The 6,202-nt window shown below is 33.4% G+C and overlaps 1 long non-coding RNA gene across 1 annotated transcript; it reads right to left on the bottom strand.

Moving 5' to 3' along the window:
• Positions 1-4,191: 4,191 nt before the first annotated feature.
• LOC134267887 (uncharacterized) lies at positions 4,192-5,451 on the bottom strand. Its single transcript, XR_009992248.1, has 4 exons — positions 5,269-5,451; positions 4,974-5,129; positions 4,659-4,741; positions 4,192-4,256 (listed from the first exon to the last, which is right to left on the bottom strand). It is a non-coding gene; the product is annotated as an uncharacterized LOC134267887 (long non-coding RNA).
• Positions 5,452-6,202: the final 751 nt, after the last annotated feature.

The following is a 6,202-nucleotide window of genomic DNA, read 5'->3' as shown; positions in this document are numbered from 1 at the left end:
AACATCAATGACGCCTAGCTCCACACCCTGTAATAAAACTGACCCACCAGTAGAAGTCTGCTCAGACAAAGGAAGCACGCCCTCTAACAATAACGTCTGTGCAGCACCAGTATCTCTCAAAATCTGGACAGGTTTTATTTCGCTAGAGTCACCGAGTGAAACAAATCCCTGAGACATAAAGGGCTTATAATCCTCCATAGAATCAATAGAACTGGACTGTGAACCCTGGACATCAGGAGTGTCAGAACAAATCGAAACTAAGGCTTCTCTATCTCCTCTAACTGCCGCACAAGCATGTGGTTGAGTTTTATCAAAGTCATTTTTTCTCTTAAGTTTAAAGCATTCACTGATCAGATGACCTTTTTTCTTACAATAACTACAAGTAGGAAGCGACCCTATTCCAGAAGATCCTTCAAAACGTCCTGGACCGGACTTAGAACCACCTTGGGATGGAGACTGGGAACTTGTGAAAGACTGAGACCCTGAACCACTCTTTTTATATGTGTCTGAATTTGTAGAATTACTGCTAGTCTGAGATCTTGATACAAAATTCTTTTTATGAGACAGAGCATAAGTATCAGATATGACTGCTGCCTCTTCAAGAGTTTTAACATTCTTATCTTCTAGATGTGTTTTCAAATCTTGAGTAACACATTCCTTAAACTCTTCTACCAGGATGACTTGGCGCAAATTAGCAAAAGTTTTATCAAGTTTCTTAGATCTAAACCAGTGATCGAATAAATCTTCTTTCTCTCGTGAAAATTCAACAAATGTTTGATTATCAAACTTTCTATACTTTCTGAACTTTTGTCTATATGCTTCAGGTACTAATTCATATGCTTTTAATATTGCTGCTTTGACCTTCTCATAGTCTGAACTTTCAGCTACCCCTAGTGCAGAGTATACCTCAGCTGCTTTGCCAACCAGTACACTTTGTAACATTGTTGACCAAACGTGTTGTGGCCATTTAAGATTTTCTGCGACTTTTTCGAATTGGGGAAAATACTTGTCTACAGATTTTTCTTGAAATTTCGGAACTAACCTAATATTTTTTGCTGCATCAAATTCATTCTTGACAAATGAGGGTTCTGGTTTATGCTGTAATCTTAATTTCTCTAACTCAAAGTGCTCTTGTCTTTCTAATTTGTCTAATTCAAATTTCCGTTCACGCTCTCGTTCTTCTCTTTCTCTTTCTCTGTCTCTTTCTCGCTCTTCTCTTTCTAATTTTTCTCTTTCTAATCGCATTTTCTCTAACTCTAATTGAAACTGATAGTCTGCCATTTTATAAGAGCCTAACTCTGATCTAACTGTATATTCTGGAAGATCGTATTTTTCAAAGATGTTTTCATCTACTAGTTTGTTTGCAACCTTAATTCTAATGTCTTGCTTTTTCTGAGAGGATTTAACATCTAACCCAAAATGCAAACCTAATGCGATCAAGTCATCCTTTTTTAACGTATCAAAAACCTGAACACTTGGCGAACTAAGAAAGTTTGTGACCGAAAATACCATGTTGATTTTTGCTGGCTTATAGTCAAATTTAACGGTTCAATAAACAAAATTCTGACAATAAACTGCAAAAGTGCAAGAAATTCTTTATCCCGGACGAGCCCCCAATTCTGTTATGGGTCAGAATTACCCGAAATGCCAGCAAAGATCAATAGCAAAATTTAAACTTAACAATAATTTATTTACAGTAATATATAATAAGTATATGAAACATAAAGTACAAACTTAGCAAGAATCTAAAAATACATACATCAGAGTGTCCGTTGCTGCACACAATGTCCCAGTGAAATTATATCCCAGTAATACCTCAATGATGCTTATACGACAATTCTATCTCTGCATCGAATTGACAGGGTATTTATACAGTAATATAAATCTAGAATATTCTAGAAATTGTAAATACATGATATTACTGGAAAGTTCTGGACATGCACAAAGTTCAAGAATGTTCTAGAAAAATGACCGAACATGTTGACCACTCTGGAATGTTCAAGAAACTTAATGTTACTAATAATATACATGATGAAATAATACAAATACAACACACCTCACAACAATGTCACTAAAGAATTCAAATTAATATAGTTTGTTGCAATTAGAGTGCTTTGTCCTTTTGATGAAAAATAGGAATTTGGTTAATTACATAATTAAACATCAGACTACGATAACATAAATGAAGATATGTTTGTGAAACACTGTTGCCCCCCCCCCCCTGTGGTAATACAGCGAAGATTAAACTTAATTTTTTTAAATGCAAATTTAATATACTGATACCAAAAGTAGGGTATTCTTACTAGAAATACAATTGTGAAATATGAAATTAGGTTAAGGCTAAAGTTACTCTATAGGTACGGGAATCTCCAAGGTAAAGGTCAAAAGTTCATGATTGTTGGTATGCAATGAAAAGTCTTTCCACAAAGGATACATATGTGAAGTATGAAGCCCTAACCGTTCAAAAGTTATGACAAAGGATATTTTTTTTAAAGTAGGCCAAACTCCAAGGTCAAATGTCTTGCTATAAAATGAAAGGTCTTGTCATAAGGATTAAATATATAAAGTATGAAAGCACTAACCCTAAAGCTTTAAAAGTTATGCTCAAGATTTGCTTTATAAAAGTAGGTCAAACTCCAAGGTCAAAGGGTCAAAGTTCTTGGTATCCAATGTAGGGTCTTCTTACAAGGATTACATATGTGAAGTATGAAAGCACTATAGATCCCTTACTATTCAAAAGTTATGGCCAAGGTTAAAGTTTTTACATAAGTATGGAATCTCGAAGGTCAAGGTCAAAAGGTCAAGGTTGTTAATATCCAATGAAAGGTCTTTCCACCAAGAATACATATATGAAGTATAAATGTCCTGGTATCTACTATTCAAAAGATATGGCCAACTACCCTTAGGCAAATGTTGGGGTCAGAATATGAATAAAAAATTGCCAAAGAGACAAACAATCATGTTCATTCCAAGCCTCCGTCTATCAGTACTTTCTGTACTTTGATTTTTCTTATTAGTAATTAATATCACCAAGAATGCATTTTGTTTATGTCTTCAATGTTCTTTTTTTGCCAATAATTAAAAGGATTTTGAAAATTAATTGCAAATATAATGCCAATGTTTATTACATTTTGACCAAGTGTTGGTCATTGTCCAAGAAAAGACTAAGCTGAGATCATTTTAAATGATTTGGTTTTAGCCATTTTTCAATTTATCAATTTTATTTACTCATAATTACATATTTTAAAGCAATCTCCTCTAGTTGATTATCTCATATTTCAATTAATCACAGAGTGTCTCATCAAGTTCAATGTAATTGTATCTTTATGAAGTTTCACTTTTCTTTCAAAGTTATATATAAATGTAGTGGTATATAACAAAGTTATAATTTTTTTTCCCACTTCTTGACCATCTTTCCAATGCAGGCTTGTTACACAAGAGAACTTTGGAAGTTGCAAACTCAGCTTTGACTGCGTTAATTTCTGCCTCAATGTAGTCAAGCATTATGTAATCGGGGCACCAGTCTGGATTCCAGACTTTTAAGATATGTAAGGCCTCTTGGATACTTTCAGAAGTCTCATCCTCTGTCTCAAACTCTGCAACAGGGATGTACTCAACAATTGTCCTTACTACAACCATAAAAATGACAAGGTTATATTTTGTTGTTCAATGTATGGCATCTAGGAGGGATTCCGTATTTCCATACATGTTCATTAGTCTCCTCTGCCACTCCTCCTGATGTATGAATAAAAAGTTATCCCTGGCAACATCAGCAGGTTCCTCCGTGACTCGACGAAAGTAGAAATGGCGAGGGCAGTCTTCCTCCTTCTTCCACTCATCGACTTTTGTTCTTCAATTTTCCTAGTCTAATACCGAAAGTTTACCAGCTGCAACTGCTTTGTGAATATGATTTTTAATGTATTTTGCAAAGGGATAGAATGCTCTGTCGTATATTGATGGTCCAATTTCCTTATTCCTAAATTCTGCCTCAATAAATGATCTCAATTTTTATTTTACAAAGGTGACGTTAGTGATTTCAGACCTGACATTTTCATAAATTTTAACTCTTTACTTTTTCATTTAATCTTTTTCCAAGGGAAGACTGCGGACAAATGTTATGTCTATGTGCATCACTCAAGGAAAGAGAAACATATATTCTTTCCTCTCCAATGTAATTTTCCTTAGAGTAGAGATAGAGTCCTTTCACAAAGGACTTCACAGACTCTGTTGTTCTTTTGTTTACTTCTGATGACATCCTTCAAAATGACATTAATGTATGTAGTATATATATATATATATATATATATATATATATACAGATTTAGAAAAAAAAATTTCATTTAATCCATTTTGTTTATGTTTGCATTGAATTTGTGTAACTGTTACAAAATATCCAAGAAGGAAAGTTCAATTTATAAAATAACATGTATTTGGCATATTTAGTTTAAAACAATTTAAGCCATATATTTTGAAAATTGTTTATATCAATCAAATACTCAAATAGCAAACCTGTGTTGATTTTGCTTTTGAGTACCGGGGTATTTAATAAAAAATACCATATTTCTATCAATATTTTTACTTTATTATATAACACATGTAGAAGTCTGGATGCATTTAATAACTTCTTTTAAATCTTTATCAATAAATCAGTTGCTTACTTCATTTTCCTTTCTTCATTCTTCGTCTGCCATTCTCCAGTCCCATCTTCTACGACATGCCTATAGGCATCATGGACAGCTGTCTGTTTATTCAGAAAAAACAAAAATACCTATTCAGTGAGTAAATAATACTAGAAAAGTGTCAAGTGTTTAAAAAAAACATAATTAGTGTAGTGTAACTAACTTTATAAATGAGCAAAAATAAAATAATCATATATCTTCTTGAATGCTATAATTCTGAAAGGAAATGAATATTTGGTAGATTGTCCTTTTATAATATATAAATAGGTGTACTTGTGTGTGGAGCAAACATACTCTGATTCTCGGTGGAACAGGCAAATTTGAATTCTGGGTGGCAGGACTCCTACTAGCATCTTTCTTCTTTCCTCGCACCTCCTCCTTCAGGGATTTTACTTCCTGAGCCAGATCATCAATTTTTTTGTCCAGTTTTTCTAAGAACTGAATGATATGCTAAAAAAATACAATGAATATGATGTTCATCATTTCAAATGTTTCAGTGAATTGAATATATTATAATACTTAGTATATAAATTTTAGAAATACTGTTAATAATACACATCCAAGTCCTGTTAATGTTTAAGTTATTTACCTCTTATTTTCATATACATACGAAAAAACAAATGCTTTTCAAAATCAATAAGTTTACAATGTTTGATGTAGGGTAATTCAGTCAGCCAAGGTGAGCGGCCCGAATGTGTACACTTAAGAATGTTTATGTGTTTTTTTTTACTACCGGAAATAATGAACAGAACTATAATCAACAAGGTGAGAACCAAATGCAGTCTACGTATAAAAATTCCGAATTTTTGAAGTTGTGGTTATATACTTATATATTATCATTATGTATTCTCAGAACTGTTTTGTCCATTGCCGTTTGTAAATATCATGTATTTACAGCTTTCCGGAATAACTTTTCCTGTTGGAATTTGTTAATGAAACTGCGACATTCATCAAATTATTTCAATTACTTAGCGTCCCAGATGACATGCTAATTCATACAGACTGTCTCAAAACACGCACAATTATTTGACAATGCGCAAATACATGTACGAAGTTTAACGTAGTGAGCGAGTCTATCAGGAAAATCATCAAGAATATAGATATTCCAGAAGCATGATATTTATTATACATTATCCATACCAAGGCCTGACTAAGTTCCTCAAATACTAGTATTTTGCAAGAACTACTTGCTCCCATTGGGAGACAACGATCATAATAGAATTTTTTATTCCAAGTGAACCCAAGTAAATGATAATATAGGGGATGTATGGGAACAATGCGGAAAGCATCCTTAATGTCAGACTTTGCCATCAAGGCACCCTCACCAAAAATTTGTACCAATGAAATAATCCTATCTATTGTACCGAACTTCTGAATTCTCCCTAGGAATAAATGAGTTCACAGAGTACCCCTCAGGAAAGGATAAATCGTGGATAATTCTAAATTTTCCTGGATCTGACTTTGGGACAAGACCAAGTGGTGATGAAATAAAATCTGGAATGGTGGGCCATCAAATGGCCCCG

This window comes from Saccostrea cucullata, unplaced genomic scaffold (assembly GCF_032062105.1).
Source record: "Saccostrea cucullata isolate Sc308-1 unplaced genomic scaffold, CSIRO_AGI_Scuc_v1 ctg9663, whole genome shotgun sequence".
Classification (NCBI taxonomy): domain Eukaryota; kingdom Metazoa; phylum Mollusca; class Bivalvia; order Ostreida; family Ostreidae; genus Saccostrea; species Saccostrea cuccullata.
This window is presented reverse-complemented; position numbering and strand designations above follow the sequence as displayed.